We start from the raw sequence: 21489 nt of genomic DNA on the forward strand, positions 1-21489 counted from the left end.
GCAGCTTGGACAGCAAGTTCCGATTTTCGCCTTTAACCGGGTATCTGCCCCTTGCCTGAGGTTGTGCATAAGTAACTGTGAGCAGCATTAACCTCACTGTTATTTTGACAGCAAATTCTGGGCCATTAAAAATCGCACAAGAAAGGCCTTTTAAACAAGTTTTACCAAAAGAAGTTGATGATACTTTCCAGGTTTGTGGATTAAAGCGCTTTGCAGCTATTTGACATGAGGCGCCAATACCTCAGTGGGGAGTAGGATACAAGATCAGAACCTAAAATTACTTATCCATGTGAACAATCCCAAGAAATTACTGGTACAAAACTGCTAGTAACCATGAGTGACAAATTTTCCAAAGAAAACTTTCCTACTTTGGCTCCTAGCATAAATTAGTGTTACAACATTATTTTACATCAACGATTGAATGGAGAAGGGACTATTTCTGCATCTCCATGCTTAAATGAAAATTCTATTAGTATAGAAACAGGTGTCTAAGAGACTTTTGAATATAAAACTCTACATAGTCACGTGGTTTGGTCGACTCGGTCATCATCAGATAATGATGTCTAAATGTAACTGCCGAGGTCCTAAGCTCTCCTAAACCTCTCTGCCCCTCTGTACTCCTTTGAGATACTCCTTACAACCTACCTCTTCAACCAAGCTTTTGGTCACCTGTCCTAATACCTCCTTATGTGGCTCGCTGTCAAATTTTGTCTGATAACACTACTGTGAAGTGCCTTGGGACGTTTTACTACGTTAAAGGGTCTATATAATTGCAAGTTGTTAAACAAGTTTTAAATCTCACAGGCTGTAACTAATCTGCAGTGATTCATTTTTAGAATTTTTGTATGATTTTCAGTCCAAGGAGGTAAACACCTGCAGTGTGAGAATTAACAGGAATCATTTCTCGATTCCACAGAAATATAAATCTTTCATATATTCTTTAAGCCTTTTGAACAAACGCAGACAACGTAAGGACAACTGGATCCCGGAGGCAATTTCATAAACAGAAAAAATATGTATCTTCCTTACATTTTCGGCACGTCTTCCTGTCTCCTTTAATAAAGAACTACTTGCACTACACAACAATGACAGGACCATCACTTTGTTGAGGAAATACTGCTCAGAGGTACATTCAGACATCATCGTCTGATGATGACCCAGTCGACCACACCATGTGACTATGTAGAGTTTTATATTCAAAGGTCTCTTCGACATCTGTTTCTATACAAATAGAATTTTCTTTCAAGCATGGACGAGCAGAGATAGTCCCCCCTCCATTCAATCTCTGGTGCAAAATCATTTTTCGGAACATAATTTGAAAATGTAATCTTGCCCAGTTAATAGCGTTAATGATAAATATTTAAATGGGTGGATCGATATACTATAAACAATTCTAACATCTAACAGAAGGGGGGTTATGCATCTAAAAAAGAGGGGTTATGCATATATGTATGTAAGCAAGAAAAATGACAGACTACTGATTGCACAATTCTAGCTTTTGTTTCGTGCTTTTAAATTGAATAACGGACTGCATTGTGATCCCAAAGCACCAGTAAAAAAAAATCCCAGAATACACATATTAAAACGTGGAATTTGACTTATTCAATCTGTAAATCAAAGGCCCTGATTTATTCTGTTCATGGCATAAACTCAATTGTTATAAAACACCTTCTGACTCGCAGCATCAACATTCCATAGAGTTGCCAACCCTCCCGGATTGCCCAGGAGACTCTCGGAATACGGCTGCGAGCATCCCGAGAGAACTTTGCGCTTTAAATTTTCCGACGCTGGCACGTTGTTGCCTCATGCTCTGGAATTCCTTCCCTACGCCTCTCCACTTGCCCCTCTTAAGACCCTCCTTAAAATCTCTTTGAGCAAGCATTTCATCAGCCCTCCTAATATCTCTTTTTTGGGCTCGGAGTCCATTTTTTGTCTAATTATGTTTCTGTGAAACACCTTGCAAAGTTTATCTACATTAAAGGAGGGACTGTAGAAATACATCGAATGTACAGCACAGAAACAGGCCACTCGGCCCAACTGGTCCACGTCGGTGCTTATGCTCCACGTAGTCCAAGCTAATGTCAGAATTGGGATATATAAATGCAAGTTGTAGTTGTTTACATGCCGTTGTGCAATTATGCCTTACACTGCAACCCTTTACCTGAAGACTATGCTGGGTCTTGACTCCCCCTGTGAAACGCAATGGGAGGTTGACATGTATATTATTAAAATCAGTCACCTGCTGCGTCTTCCATTTGCAAACTCCCATTTAAAGGCTTCTATAGGATTTCCCATTTTAAATGTGCCAATCCTACCTGGTACATTGCTATGTAACCCATTTCCTGTGACGTTTTTAAGATAGGATTTTACAATTATTGTGACGTTCAAATACTTTAAAAGAACTGCTTTGAATCTACACACAAACTGAATGGCACTGCAGAGCAAGTTTTTTCCCTCAGCTTCCACTCTCCAACATTTTGATTTTCAAGTTAAGTAGCCAGGCAAGTTCTTTACTTTTTATAACATTTTGTTTATATTATTACATCTTAAAAGTGCATTTTTAAATGCACATGTAGATATGTCTTGGCCCTTGAAACAACATTTTCGTAGCATTTATTCTGATTTGGGCCTGTAGTCAACTTGCCCATTTTTCCTATTGAGCTCTTCCTCGACCATCATCTTCTCCCTGACCTCCTCTGACCCCTTTCTGGCCCTGAACAGATTTTATGACCATAAAATCCGTTCCACAGGCTTCACAGCCTGTTCTGGGTCAATTTCCACTCTCGGCCACTGGCGTAACCAACCATTGTGGCTATTGTCTGTTTTTTCGGAGGCCTTTTGCCCCTGCAGTTCTGGCCCCCAAAGATTTTTGCAGGCACAACCGCCATTCCGGAGGCTGCAGGACTCGTTCTGGGACCATTCTGCACTTCCATCTCTCTGCTCTGGAATCTCGGGTCCTTTCTCTCTATAATGCCCAAATGGAGCTTTCCTGACTTGCCCTTCAGTTGCAGTGCTACCACACCCGCCTGCCCCTCTTCTATTTTTAAATTACGAGGCTTTCAAAATTCTGAGGGGTTTTGATAAGAGTAGATAGGGCGAAACTGGGTTTCCGGGTGGGTCCGTAACCAGAGGACCCAGATTTAAGATAATTGTCAAACTGTCAAAGGGTTTTTATGGTCTGGAATGCACTGCCTGAATGAGTGGTGGAAGCAGATTCAATAATAACTTTCAAAAGGGGACTGGATAAGTAATTCAAGTGGAAAACATTGCAGGGCTATGGGAAAAGGGCAGGGGAAGTGGGTCTAATTGGATAGCTCTTTGAAAGAGCCGGCACAGGCATGACGGGCCGAATGGCCTCTTTCAGTGCTGTAAGATTCTATGAATACTGGTGTGACCCACGATGTAAGACGTGGTAGTTCTAGAATAAATATTGTAGTGGGCTATTATAAATGTTACATCTGTTTGGATCAGATATGTGAGAAACTGGTATTCAAATCTGTCAACCCTGAAGATTTGAGTTTTGGAAATTCTATAAAATGACCATCTTTCTCCTGTAATCTGTTGAAGTTCCCTTCCCCTCCCCCCCCCCCCCCCCCCGCCTAATAAAAAATACTACAGAATACTTAGTTAAATTAGCACTGTTGCATAACCTGATCAGGGACACCGTTGCCTGCTATTATCTATGCTGTTAAGAATCTGCCAGTTTGAAGAGCAATTGATTGGCAGTTTGACAATTATGGTTAACACCCGTGTTATAAAACGCAACAGATAAAAATCTGAGTTGGTTCTCACTAAAATAACTAATGCCATGCTGTAGTTTGTGTATGATATACAGTAGCTCCCATAAAATGCCATTGGAGGTTTGTCAATTTTAAAAATTGCCATTGGATAAGAACATGAAAAATAAGAAAATAAGCATAAAGCTTCAACAGGTAATATTTTTAAAAAATTCTCGGGATGTGGGTGTCGCACATTGCAATAGCGGTTTGATACAACTGAGTGGCATGGTAGGACGCTTCAGAGAGCAGTTTAAGAGTCAACCACGTTGGTGTGGGACTGGAGTCACATATAGCCAAACCGGGTAAAGACGGCAAGTTTCCTTCCCTAAAGGACATTAGTGAACCTGTTGAGTTTTTATGACAATCCGGCAGCTTCATGGTCACTTTTTAACCGATACCAGTTTTTTACTTCGAGGTTTTTTTCAACTTCTCGAAACTGCCACTCATGGTGAGATTTGAACTCACGTTCTCGAGATTATTAGTCCAGGTCTCTGGATTACTAGTCCAGTAACTACTACAATATTGTATACTATCAGTTCCACTGAGAGCTCCTGAATGAGGTTTTAATTTTCAAATTAATGCTCTGTCACTTATTCCCCAAGATAATCTGACAAACTTTAGCACATCAATCCCACAATACAGTCTATGTGCCTCAATCCTGACCAGGTGGTACTCAACTGCTAACATGTCAATAGTCCTAGCAGTACTGTGTTCCATACAACTGGTCTCCATATTATAAAAAGGATACAGAGGCACCGGAGAAGGTGCAAAAAAGATTTACTAGGACGGTACGAGAACTGAGAGGTTATATCTACCAGGAAAGATTGAATAGGCTGGGGCTCTTTTCTCTAGAAAAAAGACTGAGGGGTGACCTGATCGAGGTCTTTAAGATTACGAAAGGGTTTGATAGGGTAGACATAGAGAAGATGTTTCCACTTGCAGGGGAGACCAGAACTTGGGGCCATAAATATAAGATAGTCACTAATAAATCCAATAGGGAATTGAGGAGAAACTTCTTAATCCAGAGAGTGGTGAGAATGTGGAACTCGCTACCACATGGAGTAGTTGAGGCGAATAACATAGATGCATTTAAGGGGAAGCTAGATAAACATGAGGAAAAAGGAAAGAAAGATATGACGATAGGGTTAGATGAAGAAGGGTGGGAGGAGGCTCATGTGGAGCATAAACACCGGCATGAACCAGGTGGGTCAAATGGCCTGTTTCTGTGCTGTACATTCTATGTAATTCTCTGTAACATTTACTCATCTATGTCTCTATTTGCCCTTATAGCCTTCAATCCTCCTCTTAAGACTTTTTAAAAAAGTATTAATCACTTTTGCTGGGAGCCTATTTAACAGATCGACCTTTCTGTGAGAAAAAAAGATTCTCCTTTTCTCTAGTCTTGCTTGAGGCTTATTGGTTTTGTACTCCTATTTTCCAGTTCTCCCATCAGTATGAAGCTACTTCCACTGAGCTGTAACTTAGTATCTTAAAGGCCAGGATCAATCTCCATCTCCAAGAATACAAGTTCAGTTCTGAGTCACTCTTTCTAACTTATGGCCCCAGGACCCATACTCTGAAATCAACTGTTGCTGTCCTCTAAACTCAACCAATATCCTACTGAAGGTAGAGTGCCCAAACTCCAGATAATACTTTAAATGCGAGTTATAGAAGGGTAAAATAACCTACTTTAACTTATAATCAAATATTCGTCCAAAATATCCCAGGACACGATTAAACCTTTTGATAAGAACACTTATCAATGGCAATTCTGGCCTCTTGCGCATCCCTGATTTCCTTCGCTCCACCATTGGCAGCCGTGCCTTCAGCTGTCTAGGCTCTAAGCTCTGGAATTCCTGTGGAAGTGCTCCTCATGTTCCACTCATTCACCCTCCTTCCTCTATTTATTTCTCAATCCTTTAATCTCATTGGTTAAAGGAGATAGACTGTTGGTCCCGACATTCACCAAGGTTCCAGACGTCCCTGTTGCCCTCACCGCCCCGTTATCAGCAACTTTGTGGGCAAAAAATTTTACAACCCAAGCATGCACGAACAAGTCTAACTAATGGGCCATGCCGCAAGATGCCCCACTCCAGCAAAATCTGGGCCAGTGTGTTATTACATACAAAAGACACTGCTAGTATCATTTCCATTTGCCAAAAATAGTTGTGCTTTTAAAAAAAAGTAAAATTTAAATAGTAAAGAGTTAGTGACAGGTTAATTTCTCCAATGTCTCCTTTGATGTGCATAATATGAGTTGGAAGAACCTTCCTGGATAACGTTGTTAGGCGCAGTCAAGCACCCCCGAGTTTCCAAAGCAGTAAACTGCTCTCGGGTGCTGAATAATCGCTGCAGGCTAAGGGGTGCGGAGAAACCATTTATTTAAGTGCACATTTAGAGATTCCGAGATTTATTGTGGCTATCGATATATTACACGTTGGAGATTTTAAAAACTATATTACCGCCCCGTTCCCGTTCACTACCCCACCTCCCAGAACCTATCCGATGGCCGATGCTGGCATTGCAACCTGGCCCAAATTGGTCCAGAGGGAAAACCGGTGAGCTGCTTCAGGAAGCCCGACAGGTGCTTGCAGCTCCTCGGAATTGTTCAGATGAGGCCCGAAGCCCAATTTCGGACAAGCCTCGGACTTTTTAAGGTTTCGGGCCTAAAAGTAAGAAAAAAATTAAAATTTGACATTTAAAAAATCAACAACAATTCGCAACCTGAATGAATGAGACTCCACACTTTTAATTGTTCACTTTCTGGGCCAGAATGGTTAATTGGCAGTAATTAACAATTATCACATCAGTAATAGGGTACTTATACTGAAAATTACTAGACTTAATTTTCTGCGGTGAGTTTAATGGGCAATTGATGCGCAAATGAGCAACTTCATGAAACAGACGGGGAGGTGGAGGACGCGCTCCTGTTTTTGTGAGGCTAACAGCAGAGCGGCGCAAATTGTCCAACAACGTGTGGCGATTCTCAACTGATGGGGTATCTCTTCCTTGCCACAAGTTGCTGGCCGATTTGCATATTAATAACGATGTGCGTTGTTCACACCCTGTTATTTGTTCAGCAAATTCAGGGCCATCAGAATTATATTTTTTTATATAAAATATAAGCAAATGAAATTTGTATACCTTAGTCTACTTACATGTACTACAGAGTTGGCTACTTAAAAGAAAGAAGTAAAATCATTCAGGATGTCTTGTAGTAATGCCCCTGAAAACAACTGGACTCTGTTCCTAAACAGGAGATTCTGTCAAAAGGTTACAGATCAATAACTTTAACAGATAGTGCAGATTACTGACGGGGCCTTTAGTACTTTGTGATTCCGCCACTGTGGAATTTGTTCCCCCGCACAGAATTTCTCTGCCAGCTGAAAACAAAAGGAGGAATGGCTGCGGGTCGTCACATTTTGAATTTGGCTCCAGAATCAGAACAGACAGAGGCGTCGGGACAGCTGGCTTAATTAACAATGGCAGTCTTGCACTGCTGCTCGTGCGAGACTTCTATCTTAACCCAAGAGGCCAATCGTGCCAATGCAGCTGCCCATCTCACTCCCAATTCAGATACCACTGCTTCCGCCCCCATAATCTGGATCGTACTCTCTGCCGCTCGCAATGGCTGGCTGCTGGGTGGAAGCCTGGCTTTCTGCTGGTGGGCTGCCAGCTCCAGGTCTCTGATCCTGTTCTACTGCCGGCTGCAGAACTCTGCTCCTGCTCCTATCCTGCTGTTTCCATAGTCTCTCCTCTTCATTAGGTACTGGTAAGTTTATTGTTCGCTTCAAATTTTTTTTTAAAAAATGCTGTTGTTACACTTAAGACATAACAACAACTTGCATTTATATAGCGCCTTTAACGTAGTAAAACATCCCTAGGCGCTTCACAGGAGCATTATCAAACAAAATTTGACATCGAAAATTTGACCAGACCAAATAAGGAGATTGAGGACAAGCGACCAAAAGCTTGGTCAAAGAGGTAGGTTTTAAGGAGCATCTCAAAGGAGAAGAGAGAGGTAGAGAGGCTGAGATCATTTAGCAACGTGCCATAGAAACGAGGCAGATCCGCTGCAGAATCTGTGTTCCCTTGCCAAAGAAAGTTGGTAATTGGTGAGTCATTAAGGTGGAGCTTCAAAACAAAATTGCTACTGTCAGGGTGGCTGGAGGTACATCCTCTGTGGACACGGCCTTAATTCATTGCAACTATCTCACACTAATCCACCATATGGATAACACCAGCCAGTCATTACACGTCATAAGGTGGACCAACAACAGATAACTGAAAGTTTTCCTCATTGATAATAAAAGAAAAGCAGGAGAACAAAAACAGAAAAATACTGAAATCTGCTTATGGCTTCATCAATCAATAGAGTTAATGTTGGTGAATTTAGTGAAAACTAACTTTGCAGGTAGAATAAGTTTTGTAGCACATTAAACGTTTTCATATTTTACATTATTGCATGACCACAAATACTCTGCAATCCACAAATCAGTGTAGTTTATATTTAATATATTCACATTCAACTTACTTTGACTTCATAATGCTCAGTGTAGCCAGAATACATGATTTACAACCAGTAGCATATGATCTATACCCAACTTATGATGGTGACTTTAAGTTAACCTGTCAATCCACTTGTGGGGAAAAATAGTACCTCTCGCTTCTCATCTTGTATCTTCTATTTATTCCTCTTGTCTCAACCCACCCAGTCTACAGCCAAAGGGGGTTGTTTCTGTGGAATGGCTGTACGAGGAACCTTTTCACCAAAGGCTGACTGATCCCTATTTATCAGAGAAAATGCTAAGAAGGCTTTAAGTCAATGTAATGGGCTTGCGGATTCAGTTTCGAGAAAGTGCAAATTTTGTAAGCACCTATCTATAGTTGGCAACTATGGTAACATTTCACCTTGTGTTCATTAAAGTTCTTCTATGGAACAACAAAATGTCTTGCAGCTTCTCACTGAAAATGAATAATTACAGTTAATGAAAGGCTGCATATAGTGACACCACAAATCCCAGCCAGAATGGAGATGCTGGGTAATTCCCCCATCAATCATGCCTGGAGATTGCACTGCTTAAGGAACTGGGATTGATTTTACGCACTATGTAACTATCCTCCACTCACTGCATTTTCCTGGAGAAATAATCCTGCTTTTATCAGGAGACTTTGCTGTAGTTTCACTCATGAGTTCTGTATGCTGTAGCTCATAGAGATTCTGTTTAAATAGACTGTTTGCTGTAGTACGCTGTTTAAATAGACAGTGTGCTGCAAATCCTGCCGTAAATCCCGCCCCACCTCCAAATCACTGGCTAACGCAGTGATGTCAATCCTCACTTCATGAATGAATTTCCCTTGTTGTAGCACAGAAAGAGTAGAAGGAAATACTATACCCTAATTGTGTTAGTGCTGCCTGTTTCTAGCAGCAACGCCACCCTGCATTGTGGCTTCATTCACTGCCTCTGAGGGCAAGACACCCAGTATTGGCAAATGAAAACAGCAGCCACTGACAGACTGATAATTGAAAGGCTGTACGGGATAACTTGGAGTTTTAGGAAGAATAGTGGCAACAGAGGCCAGTCTGGAAAACTAGAGAGGTAATTTAAGATAAAGCAAAGACATTCAAATACTATAGGTTATCTGCAACAGAAGACAGTACCAGGTAAAAATTGAGAATCCAAAAGGACTGTTAAAAGCTAAGCAAGCTTGTGACTTTAGAATTGGTACGGAAATTAAAACCAATGACGTGTTTCAAGTATATTAGGGAGAAAAGAAAAATTTGAATATAGGAGCACTTCTGAAACGGGATGTTAAGATCAGTGAAGGTGTGGACACAACTGAAAAACTGAATGAATTCTTGAGTTTGGTATTTACATAGGAAAAGGGGTGTTAATAAAACTAGCAGTACCGAAGAGTTAGTGGTTGGATATGTGAATAAGATCTCTGTGCTCCTCCAATTCTGGCCACCTGCGCATCCCTAATTTTCATTGCTCCATCATTGGCGGCCATACCTTCAGTTGCCTAGGCACTAAGCTCTGGAATTCCTTTCCTAAACCTCTCCGCCTCTCTCTCCTCCTTTAAGAAACCCCCTTAAAACCTACCTCTTTTGGTCACCTGTCCTAATATCTCCTTATGTGGCTTGGTGTCAAATTTTGTTTGATAATCGCTCCTGTGAAGCGCCTTGGGACGTTTTACTACGTTAAAGGCGCTATATAAATGCAAGTTGCTGTTGCATGTTAGCATTTCACAGACCCTCTGTTTCCTAAGTATTCTGAGTGGAGGGTGTGATTTGTGAAGGCTTGGTGTTGCGTACTCTTCAACATGTTCATTAATTATCTGCAAGAGGGCATCAGCAGCATCATCTCAAAGTTCATGGATGACATCAACATAGCAGAGGGGGTTACTACTGAAATATGGGGAGAAACTACAGGGGGAATTAAGACTGTTTGGAGAGGTGGGCAGACCATTGGCAGATGACGTTTAATGTGGATAAATAATTGCACTTAGGGATACAAAATAAACAAAAGGAATTACAGGATTAACGGGAAAATACCAATAAAGATGAATCAGGAAATAGATCCAAAATAGATAGATGTCTCCAGACATCAAGCCAATGTTTGGCTACAATCAAAGACAAAAAATCAACATCTTGTATTTACTTGGCACCTCTTATATCCTCAATCTCCAAAAGTAATACACAGCCAATTTTGTTATAACCTGCAGTAAACTGTTGTTATGTAGGCAAACACAGCATCCAATTTGTGCACAGCAAGTTTCCACAAACAGCACCGAGGTAAGTGACCAGATAATCAGTTTTAGTGGTGTTAGTTGAGGGATAAATGCTGACCAGGACATCAGAAGAGCTCCTCTTCCCTTTCCCAAATAGTGCCTTGGGATCTTTCAGTCCACCTGAACAGACAGGGGGGCTTAGTTTAACATCTTACCAGAAGCTGACACCTTCGACAATGCAGCACTCCCTCAATACTGCAGTGAAGCATCAGCCCAAATTATGTACTCGAGTCCTGCATAAACCCATGACTGAGAGGCGAGAGTGCCACCACTCAGCCAAGCTGATCAAGAAATCAAATGGAGTATTAGGCTGCGTAAAAAGAGGAAGAGAGTTTAGATTGAAGGAAGTTATCATGCACCCAGAGTATTGTGGGCTGTTCATGAGCCCTCACTACAGGAAAAATATAGCTAAACTGGAAACGCTGCAGCTAAAAGATAATGGAATGATTGGGGGATTAGAGAATAAGGCATATAAGGAGTGACTGACAGAACTAGGGCTTTTTTCATTGAAGCGAAGGGAGATGGATAGAGATATTCAAATTAATAAGCTCCAGAGGATGTTGAAGATCAGTCAGGGCTATTGATTTGGTATGGAATAGCAGAACAAGGGGGAACAGAAGTACGTCGAAGGAGTAGATTCAGGAGGGATGTAAGAAAGCATTACTTCAAAGAGTAGTCTGTCTTTGGAGTAGCCTAGCAAGGGAAATTGTAGGGGCAAGAAGCTTAGATCTCAGTCAAACTGGGCATAAATCTGGGAGATACACTTCATTGTTACATAGAATTACATAAAATGTATACCACAGAAACAGGCCCGTTCGGCCCAATTGGTCCATGCCAGTGTTTATGCTCCACACGAGCCTCCGCCCACCATCTTCATCTAACCCGATCAGCATATCCTTCTAATTTTTCTCCCTCATGTGTTTATCTAGTTTCCCTTTAAATGCATCTATGCTATTCACCTCAACTACTCCATGTGGTAGCGAGTTCCACATTCTAATCACTCTCTGAGTAAAGAAGTTTCTCCTCAATTCCCTATTGGATTTATTAGTGACTATCTTATATTTATGGCCCCTAGTTTTGGTCTTCCCCACTATCAAACCCTTTCATGATTTTAAAGACTTCTATCAGGTCACTCTTCAGCCAACTCTTTTCGAAAGTTCAATCTTTGCTAATAGGTATATCCTCCTTGTCCTGGTATCATCCTTGTCAATCTTTTTTGCACCTTCTCCGGTACCTCTATACCCTTTTTATAATATGGAGACCAGAACTGTGTGCACAGTACTCTACGTTACAACTGCTCGGACAGCAGGAAGACTAGATGGACCTATTACCTTTTCTGGCCTTGAGATTTTCAGTACTTCTACATCACTGATTGCCATTGGGGCCACCATTTTATTCTAGCTACAGGAGAATTGAGATCAGGCAAAGATCTATATTGTATGAATGGGGTATAAAACTCTCGACAAGTGAACCAGAATCACTTAGCAGCTGAAAATATTTCATTGTTAAGACTCATCAATATTTTGCATACTGGTCCCTTCCAGTATCTTCCTTGCTGCAGACTCAAACGACAGACAGCTGTGCAGTTGGAGAAACACAATGTACTCTTAAAGTTTACAGAGGTTATTTACAGCAAAACTGTACCAGGGTGGAGGGACTTCAGTTATGTGGAGAGACTAGAGACTAAATCTCCCCTTAACCTTAGAACAGAGAAGGTTAAGGGGAGATTTAATAGACGTGTTTGAAAACCCCTCATGATTTTGTAGAGTAAATAGGGAGAAACTGTCTCCAGAGGCAGGAGGGTCGGTAAGCAGAGGACACAGATTTAAGGCTATCGGCCAAAGAACCAGAGGGGAGGTGAGGAGAATTTCTTTTCCTCATTGAGATGTTGTGGAATGCACTGCCGGAAAGGGTGGTGGAAGCAGATTCAATAGTAACTTTCCAAAAGAAAATTGGATAAATACTTGAAGGGGAAAAAATTGCAGATCCATGGGGAAAGAGCAGGGGAATGGGACTAATTGGATAGCTCTTTCAAAAGGGCCGGCACCGGCACGATGGGCCGATGGCCTCCTTCTGTGCTGCATGATTCCATGATTCTAACTGCACTATGATTGAACCAAAGGGATCATTTCAGGTTTGCTGTCAGCAATTGAAATGAGTTTGCAGCTTATTTGTGGGTTATTTCAATATCCCATTTCAGCAGCGGATCACCAATTTACAGCATGGTCAATGACAATCAATCCTTGCAAAACAAAAGCTGAGAACAAAGTGCCTTTGGCCAATTTAACCTCCCTAGTACAATAAAAAATTATCTGCAAAAAATATTTGTTTTCATGAAGTACAAAATCGAAAAATTGGTTTAAATTCTTGTGATTTTAAAGGGAAAAGACCAACTAGCAACTACCTGCCTTGGGGGCAGATGGAAAAAGGGGCAGATGGAAAAAGGAGTAGGGGGTCTCTTTGTGGCTCTGGCAATAGAAGATTAGAACCAAGTCGGACTGCAATTTGCTACTTAAACCAGTCACGACTCAAACTCCAATTGATTGACTGGCCACAGATCACTACTCTGGACCAAGGACTTACTTATTTTGCTACCTCTGGGTATTTGATTTGCCTCTCTGTTTATTCAGGTTCTGGGATCATGCACTTTTTCCATTTACTGCTCATTGATTTGATCCAAAAGTAATTAATTCCCAATACTTTTACTCTCACTCTCAATTACAATTAATTCCCTGGTGGCAAATTACTACACCACCTCCTGCCTTGTGATTCTTTTTTAAATATACATGAAACATTACAGGTTAATTCCCCACTCGGTTAATTTGTCACCAAGTTTCTGAGGCATTTATATTGACTTTCTATTCACCAATGATTCCAGTTCCACATTTATTCTTAAAATTGCATAAAAGTACATACACCAGTTTATTCTTGAAATCATTTTCCATTCTGATTTAAATTACCCAACATTTTAGACCATTGTCTAAATTTTCCCCTGCTTGGATGGTTTCCATAGGTTTCTTATTTTCTCCATCTTTCTTGCCCCTCCACAATCCTGTCCCCTCATTTCCAGCAGTTTTATGGCCAACCCATCCTTACAATACAGTTTCCATCTCCTCCTCATGAAACAATTTCCATTTCTTTTTTTTAATTCGTTCATGGGATGTGGGCGCCACTGGCTTGAGAAGATGGTGATGAGCTGCCTTTTTGAACAGCTACAGTCAGTGTGGTGAAGGTTCTCCCACAGTGCTGTTAGGAAGGGAGTTCCAGTATTTTGACCCAGCCATGATGAAGGAACGGCGATATATTTCCAAGTCAGGATGGTGTGTGACTTGGAGGGAAATGTGCAGGTGGTGTTGTTCCCATGTGCCTGCTGCCCTTGTCCTTCTAGGTGGTAGAGGCCGCGGGTTTGGGAGGTGCTGTCGAAGAAGCCTTGGTGAGTTGCTGCAGTGCATCCTGTGGACGGTACACACTGCAGCCACGGTGATGAAGGGAGTGAATGTTTAGGGTGGTGGATGGGGTGCCAATCAAATGGGCTGCTTTGTCCTGGATGGTGTCGAGCTTCATGAGTATTGTTGGAGCTGCACTCATCCAGGCAAGTGGACAGTATTCCATCACACTCCTGACTTGTGCCTTGTAGATGGTGGAAAGGCTTTGGGGAGTCAGGAGGCGAGTCACTTGCCGCAGAACACCCAGCCTCTGACCTGCTCTTGTAGCCACAGTATTTGTGTGGCTGGTCCAGTTAAATTTCTGGTCAATGGTGACTCCCAGAATGTTGATGGTGGGGGATTCGGCGATGGTAACGCCGTTCAATGTCAAGGGGAGGTGGTTAGACTCTCTCTTGTTGGAGATTGCCATTGCCTGGCACTTGTCTGGCACGAATGTTACTTGCCACTTATCAGCCTAAGCTTGGATGTTGTCCAGGTCTTGCTGCATGCGGGCACAGACTGCTTCATTATTTGAGGGGTTGCAAATGGAACTGAACACTGTGCAATCATCAGCGAACATCCCCATTTCTGACCTTATGATGGAGGGAAGGTCATTGATGAAGCAGCTGAAGAAGGTTGGGCCTAGGACACTGCCCTGAGGAACTCCTGCAGCAATGTCCTGGGGCTGAGATGACTGGCCTCCAACAACCACTAGCATCTTCCTTTGTGATCGGTATGACTCCAGCCACTGGAGGGATATCCCCCTGATTCCCATTAACTTCAATTTTACTAGGGCTCCTTGGTGCCACACTCGGTCAAATGCTGCCTTGATGTCAAGGGCAGTCACTCTCACCTCACCTCTGGAATTCAGCTCTTGTGTCTGTGTTTGGACCAACGCTGTAATGAGGTCTGGAGCTGAGTGGTCCTGGCGGAACACAAACTGAGCATTGGCGAGCAGGTTATTGGTGAGTAAGTGCCACTTGATAGCACTGTCGACGACACCTTCCATCACTTTGCTGATGATTGAGAGTAGACTGATGGGGCGGTAATTGGCTGGATTGGATTTGTCCTGCTTTTTGTAGACAGGACATACCTGGGCGATCTTCCACGTTGTCGGGTAGATGCCAGTGTTGTAGCTGTACTGGAACAGCTTGGCTAGAGACGCGGCTACTTCTGGGGCACAAGTCTTCAGCACTACAGCCGGGATGTTGTCGGGGCCCATAGCCTTTGCTGTATCCAGTGCACTCAGCCGTTTCTTGATACCACGTGGGGTGAATCGAATTGGCTGAAGACTGGCTTCTGTGATGGTGGGGATATCGGGAGGAGGCCGAGATGGATCATCCACTCGGCACTTCTGGCTGCAAACGCTTCAGCCTTGTCTTTTGCACTCATGTGCTGAACTCCGCCATCATTGAGGATGGGGATGTTTGCAGAGCCTCCTTCTCCCGTTACTTGTTTAATTGTCCACCACCATTCACGACTGGATGTGGCAGGACTGCAGAGCTTTGATCTGATCCGTTGGTTGCGGAATCGCTTAGTTCTGTCTATAGTATGTTGCTTCCGCTGTTTAGCATGCATGTAGTCCTGAGTTGTAGCTTCACCGGGTTGGCACCTCATTTTAGGTACGCCTGGTGCTGCTCCTGGCATGCTCTTCTACACTCCTCATTGAACCAGGGTTGATCCCCCAGCTTGTTGGTAATGGTAGAGTGAGGAATATGCCGGGCCATGAGGTTACAGATTGTGCCGGAATACAATTCTGCTGCTGCTGATGCGCCTCATGGATGCCCAGTTTTGAGCTGCTAGATCTGTTCTGCATCTATCCCATTTAGCACAGTGATAGTGCCAAACAACATGTCGGATGGTGTCTTCAGTGCGAAGACGGGACTTCGTCTCCACGAGGACAGTGCGGTGGTCATTCCTACCAATAGTGTCGTGAACAGCTGCATCTGCGACAGATAGATTGGTGAGGACGAGGTCAAGTAGGTTTTTCCCTCATGTTGATTTGCTCACCACCTGCCGCAGGCCCAGTCTAGCACCTATGTCCTTCAGGACTCGGCCAGCTCAGTCAGTAGTGGTGCTACCAAGCCACTCTTGGTGATGGACATTGAAGTCTCCTACCCAGAATACATTCTGTGCCCTTGCTACCCCTCAGTGCTTCCTCCAAGTGGTGTTCAACATGGAGGAGGACTGATTCATCAGCTGAGGGAGGGTGGTAGGTGGTAATCAGCGGGAGGTTTCTTTGCCCAAGTTTGACCTGATGCCATGAGATTTCATGGGGTCCGGAGTCTGTGTTGACGACTCCCAGGGCCACGCCTTCCTGACTGTGTATCACTGTACCACCACCTCTGGTGGGTCTGTCCTGCCGGTGGAACAGGACATAGCCAGGGATGGTGACGGAAGAGTAGGAACGTTGGCTGAAAGGTATGATTCTGAGAGTACGGCTATGTCAGGCTGTTGCTTGACTAGTCTGTGGGACAGCTCTCCAAATTTTGGCACAAGTCCCCAGATATTAGTGAGAAGGACTTTGCAGGGTCAACTGGGCTTGGTTTGCCTTTGTTGTGTCCATTGCCTAGTGTTCTGATGCCGGGTGGTCCGTCCGGTTTTATTTTTATTGTGAATTTCTGTAGCGAGATTGTACAACTGAGTGGCTTGCGAGGCCATTTCAGAGGGCAATGAAGAATCAACCACAATGCTGTGGGTCTGGAGTCACATATAGGCCAGACCGGGTAAGGATGGCAGGTTTCCTTCCCTAAAGGGGATTAGTGAACCGATAGTTTCATGGGCACCATTACTGACACTCGTTTTTTTTATTCCAGATTTTATTTAATTAATTGAATTTAAATTCCCCAGATGCTGTGGTGGGATTTGAACTCATGACTCCCGATTATTAGTCCAGGCCTCTGGATTACTGGACCAGTAACATAACCACTATGCTACTGTGCTGCCCAAAGTTCTTAGAAAGTCCTTAAACTCATCCAATCACACCAAATTTAGCCAGTAAAAAGAAAGATTTGCATTTATATAGCACTTTTCACTACCTCAGGACATCCCAAAGCCAATGAAATACTTTTTGAAGTGTAGTCACTGTTGTAATGTAGGAAACAAGACAGCCAATTTCTGCACAGCAAGCTCCCACAAACAGCAATGTGATAATGACCAGGTAATCTGTTTTACTGATGTTTGTTGAGGGATAAATATTGGCCAGGACACCGAGAAAACTCCCCTTCTCTTCTTCAAAATAATGCCGCGGGATCTTTCATGTCCACCTGAGAGGACAGATGGCAGTAATGTATACAATTTATTTTTTATTTCACTCACTTCCCCTTAGTATGAGAAGTATTTTAGATCAATGCCTTACAGCCCTCCTAGTCCACGTTCTCCCAAGGAAGATTTGTACCTTTCCATTCGTACCTCCAGTTTACAGTTACCTTCTGTCTGGAAACAATCCCAGTTTCTTACAAAGTCTGCACCCTCCTCCAGACATAAATTTATTCACTGATTTACCGAGAGCCTCTTACTGAGAGCGTTAGAATGATCACCGACTTGGAGGTGACCTGATAGAGGTCTATAAAATATTTGAAGGGCTGGATAGTATCCCTATTGACAGATTATTCCAGTGTCACAGATTGGGGAGGACCAGGGGACACGAGTTTAAACTATGGAAGAGTAGGAATAGGCTGGATGTTAGGCGCTTTTTTTCCCCCCCCCCAGAGAATTGAGTGCCTCTGGAATGTGTTGCCAGCTAGGTGAGGTGGGTGCTGACTCTCTGCCTCCAAGAGGGAGCTGGACCGGTTCCTGACTGGGGCAGAAATCGCATCATATGGAAGGCAAATGTCTTTATAGATAACACTTGGCCCATGTGATCTTCTGGACTGGTTTCGATCGCCTGACCGTAAACCTAACCCTAATGCAGCGCCTATGATTTTTCTCGCAGGGTTGCTTGTAGCAGTGACCTGGAGATTAACCTTTAATTCCTGAAGATTCCAGGACAATTCTGGAGGGTTGGCAACCCTATGTGGGAGGCTGATACTGCCCTAAGTAAACTTGTCCCTAACCCTTGGGAAGGTTAGTTAGTATCTGTCAAATGCACTGGTAATGGGATTTCGAAGAGCCGGAGACTGCAGCAGTGTAAACACTGCAGGCCTGAATTGGCAGACACAGCAGGCCTACTGAAGTCAGGCCAGGAATCACTATAAACATGATTGAAGTTACACTTCAACTGGGATGCTTTACACTGCAATGTAATTCAGCCTTTGGTGGAAAGCTACTGAAATAATTTCAATGCCATTTTATAGATTCACAGCTCAAGAAACTCAGCGAACTAATGTGCAGCAGTAATGGGCTAACATTACCACGAGGTCTTCAACCACTGGAGTTATGGATAACACTGTACATTGCTTTATTCTGAAGTGCAGAATTAGAAAAATCACACCAACGGTGCACACAATAATTCGCAGGATGAGTGAAATACAAAAACATCTTGCAATTTTCACTTAATTTGGTGTTAAAATGCTTCCAGAAATCACGTTTACAAAGATTTGATGCTACAAAACAACAATTTGCATTTATATAGCGCCTTTAATGTCCCAAGGCGCTTCACAGGAGCGATTATCAAACAAAATCTTACACCGAGCCACATAAGGAGATATTAGGACAGATGACCCAAAAGCTTGGTCAAAGAGGTAGGTTTCAAGGAGTGACTTAAAGGAGGAGAGAGAGGCGGAGAGGTTTAAGGAGGGAATTCCAGAGCTTAGGGCCCACGCAGCTGAAGGCACGGCCGCCAACGGTGGAGCGATGAAAATCGAGGACGTGCAAGAGGCCAGAATTGGAGGAGCGCAGAGATCTCGGAGGGTGGTAGGGCCAGTGGAGGTTACAGAGATACCGAGCATACCCGTCATTTTGCAGTTTCTTCAATCTAATCTGATTATATACGACAGACTTTCCTTCTCCTGAGACATTGCAAACAGCTAGAAGTGTTGGAAATGGACACAAAACCCACGTTTTGAAACCGCAATGCAAATATAGTAAATCCATAACACAGAATCGGTACTGCTAACCAAAGAACATTAATATTTAAAAATCACTTTTACAGCTGAATGCATTTTTCTTCAGGAAATTTTTATTACAACACTCAGATAATTCTGGTCTGTGAGCATATCTAACTTATTGTTTAAGAATCTAAGCAGTTCCTCTCTCAAATACACCAGAGATTCTTAAACTCAGACAAATCTTTTCAGAAGACTCTTGGGTATCGAAAAACAGTGAAATATGTAATGCACACTTGTCCTATTAATCCATTCTAATTAAAAAAAAGTTTGGGATTGCAACATTCTAACAGCATTGCGCCAATATGTGGCACTGTCAAGAGTAACATTATATGACTCATTAACTTAAGTGGCACCCCACCTGACGTTATGTGATTGTCAATCAACTGATCTTAAACCTCTTCGGTAGAATCTGGCTGAGTCCTAACTTTGTCCAATAGATGGGGCTGCAGCAATCCACCAAATGGAGTGCAACGGACATCTTGGTAAAGGAGACCAAAGCTAAATTCTCCAAAGCTCTCCCCGAAACACAAACAACATAGTATAAAAAAAAACCTCAAAAAGCCAATTATCAGAAAATGCTTATATGTTTATGAGCATCTGAAGGAGAAAGAAAGGCGCTTTTGGTGTGACCCTTCATCAGAACAACTCTAAAAATGCAGAATTTAAAAGCACACAATAAACAATGCGTTTACGAGTTATGATGATACTTCAGTTTCTCTTTCAAACGCTGTTCTAGCTAATACTCATTTCCAGTTTTTATTTTTGATTGCATTTATGAACTGTATTTAACTTAGAAAATGTTGTTCTCAGTGGAGGAAATGGATGCCCAGCAGCAAAGGAAGGGTTAGGGAAGATGGCCGAAACCAGAGTTAAAGATAGAATTTGAAAAGGATTTTAAAGGCAGCATGTGAAGTAGCAAGGTTTAGGGAGCGAGTTCCAGACACCAGAACCAATACAGCTAAAGCCTGTAGTAGGAGGGAAGGCAGATTGCACAGAAGGTAGAATTGAAGGACTGAAGGGCACAGAGCTAGAAAAGGATGCAGACAGGATAGGGCAATGCCATTAAGGGATTTGTATACAAGGACGTTAAATTCCATTCTTGGGGGTGGGAGGGGGGGGGAGAAGGTGAAAATAGAGGTTGATGAGCACGGGAGTGTTGCGAGAACAGGGCTTGGTGCAGGACAGGAAGTGGGTGGCAGAGTTTTGGATGATTTGGATGTCGTGGAGAATGGGGTTCAAGAGGATGTTGAGGATGGTGTTGGAAAAGTGAAGTCCAGAGGCAGAGTGCGGTTAAGGGCAGTGACAGGCAATATGGCTCAAGTAGAAATAAGCAGTCGTGGTGATGGACACGTTATGTGGTTTGAAGCTCAGCTCAAGGTTGAATTACATGGAATTATCAGCACAGAAGTAAATCATTCAGCCCAACTGGTCTGTGCCGGTGTTTATGCTCCACACGGGCCTCCTCCCACCACTCTTCGTCTAACCCTATCAGCATATCCTTCTATTCCTTTCTCCCTCATGTACTTAAATGCATCTATGCTATTTGCCTCAACTACTCCACGTAGTACCAAGTTCCACATTCTATCCACTCTCTGGATAAAGAAGTTTCTCCTTAATTCCTTATTGGATTTATTGGTGACTATCTTACATTTATGATCCCTAGTTTTGAACTCCTCCCACAAGTGGAAACATCTTCTCTACATCAAACCCCTTCATAATTTTGAAACCCTCTATCAGGTCACTTTTCTCAGCCTTCTCTTTTCTAGAGAAAAGAGCACGGCCTATTCAGTCTTTCCTGATAGTTGTAACCTCTCAGTTCTGGTATCATCCTTGTAAATCTGCTGGACATGGCACAAAGGTTGCCCACTATCTGGTTCAACTTGAGTAAGCCTGTGGGATAGGGAATGGAAAGTAAAGTACTGCGGGTGCTGGAAATCGGAAATGAAAACAGAAAATGCTGGAGAAGCTCAGCAAGTCAGGCAGCATCTGTGGAGAAAGAAACAGAGTTAACGTTTCAGGTCAAAGACCTTTTGTCTGAAGGACATGGAATGGAGTCAGGGAACAGTACTGTGTTTTTGGTAACAGCCCGATAAGATGGTTTCTGTCTTCCCAATCATGGATTGAAGAAAGGTCGGACTCATCCACAACATGATGTTAGACAGTCAGTCATTGTTCTCTAGATCAATCGTGCACAGGCGGATATGGTGGTCATCTGGTTCAAATACTACATTAAGTTGGAGGACAAGAAAGGATAACTCACTACTGTCAAAGAATGGTGTTAGTGACTTTGACCAGAGCAATCCCAGTGCTGACAAAAGCCAGACTGAAGGGATTCTAGCAGGGAATTGTGCAAGGACTGAGCACAGAGCTGGGTGGTGGTGATGATGTGTTCAGTGACCTTTGAGAGAATAAGGGGTGTTGAATCGGGGGCAGCAGTTGGATAGG

The 21489-nt window shown here is 42.9% G+C and overlaps 1 protein-coding gene across 1 annotated transcript in view; it reads right to left on the bottom strand.

Moving 5' to 3' along the window:
- prim2 (DNA primase subunit 2) overlaps window positions 1–21489 on the bottom strand; it is a 204283-nt gene that overhangs the window by 25358 nt on the left and 157436 nt on the right. The gene's annotated exons all lie outside the window — the stretch shown is intronic.

Source organism: Heptranchias perlo, chromosome 5 (genome assembly GCF_035084215.1).
Source record: "Heptranchias perlo isolate sHepPer1 chromosome 5, sHepPer1.hap1, whole genome shotgun sequence".
Lineage (NCBI taxonomy): Eukaryota > Metazoa > Chordata > Chondrichthyes > Hexanchiformes > Hexanchidae > Heptranchias > Heptranchias perlo.